This window comes from Berghia stephanieae, chromosome 2 (assembly GCF_034508935.2).
Source record: "Berghia stephanieae isolate SIO BIC M18660-M18661 chromosome 2, UCSD_Bste_1.3, whole genome shotgun sequence".
Classification (NCBI taxonomy): domain Eukaryota; kingdom Metazoa; phylum Mollusca; class Gastropoda; order Nudibranchia; family Aeolidiidae; genus Berghia; species Berghia stephanieae.
This window is the reverse complement of record NC_088361.1, coordinates 2658611-2659714: the sequence shown is the minus strand read 5'-3', so window position 1 is coordinate 2659714 and position 1104 is coordinate 2658611. Positions and strand designations below refer to the sequence as shown.

Sequence of the window (1104 nt, the reverse complement as noted above, 5' to 3'; positions counted from 1 at the left end):
GAGAGAAGAGAAGAGAAGAGAGAGAGAGAGAGAGAGAGAGAGAGAGAGAGAGAGAGAGAGAGAGAGAGAGAGAGACGAGTGTGAAAGGTTTTGAAAGATAGGAAACCTGAAAAGGTCAGTATTAAGTCTTCTGGCCAAAATGAGACAAAGTTGTTTTTTCAGCGTATGATAGACGCCGTGAAACTGACCATTTTTATAGAACTGGAGGTGAATTGATCTTTGCCTGTATTTGGCATAATTCAAATTGTAGTTCCACTCACCTCACTCACACTGTAGATTTTGAACAGTAAATCACTCCAGCTTTAAACATTCCAATAACAATAATTGAACTTCAATGAAGACGCTACTACACCTGTATGCATTGTATATAACACAACCATTGTCTTTCACTTCTTGATTGACAAAACATTTCCTGTCTCTTGAAATATGAACTTGAAATATTATGATCAAGAACTGTTGTTCAAAGTCAGCAAGGAAGGGTTTGCATTGAAACCTCCCTATACCAGATAACTACACACCATTAACCAGTTAAATTTCGTACTCTGGAAAAAACATGTATGTAAAAATTTGGCCAGAAAACTCTAGCTTCAAATATCGATCAATTTTAATGACCCTCAACTTGGCAAAAACTCTCAAACTGAGACTTCGCGAAGTCCCAGGTTTGAGAGTTTTTGCCAAGATGAGGGTCATTTAAACCGATTGATATACGAAGGACGAGTTTTCCGGCCAAATTTTTTAAAAACCTGACTTTTTCCAGATTGCTGTAGTAAACTGGTTAAAAGAAAAAGGCTTGCCTCATCATATTTTCATGAAACACTCGAGACTTATATTATTTGATTTCAGTTGTGGCTGTGTTCTACCAAGCGAATCGTGACCCATATTAATATTTGCATTGTGCTATGATAAAAAAATGATTTGGTGAAAAATTGACAGCTATTTGTCATGTGCTGCTAAATTCTTAACATTATGGCAGGCAGAGGAATGACAACCAAATGTAGCCAATCCACAAAATATTTTGGTTGTTTGTTCTTGTGGGCTTTACGGCACTCGAAACACTATTAATATTATTAGGTCATTTCAATGCCAATAAAAAGGAAGATGGTA

The 1104-nt window shown here is 36.5% G+C and overlaps 1 protein-coding gene across 1 annotated transcript in view; it reads right to left on the bottom strand.

The window, feature by feature from the left end:
• Positions 1-588, bottom strand: part of LOC144966684 (arrestin domain-containing protein 3-like) — a gene marked incomplete in the record, with an annotated part of 36818 nt that extends 36230 nt beyond the window's left edge. Inside the window, 1 exon segment of the mRNA XM_078903443.1 lies at positions 420-588.
• Between the last annotated feature and the right edge of the window lie 516 nt (positions 589-1104).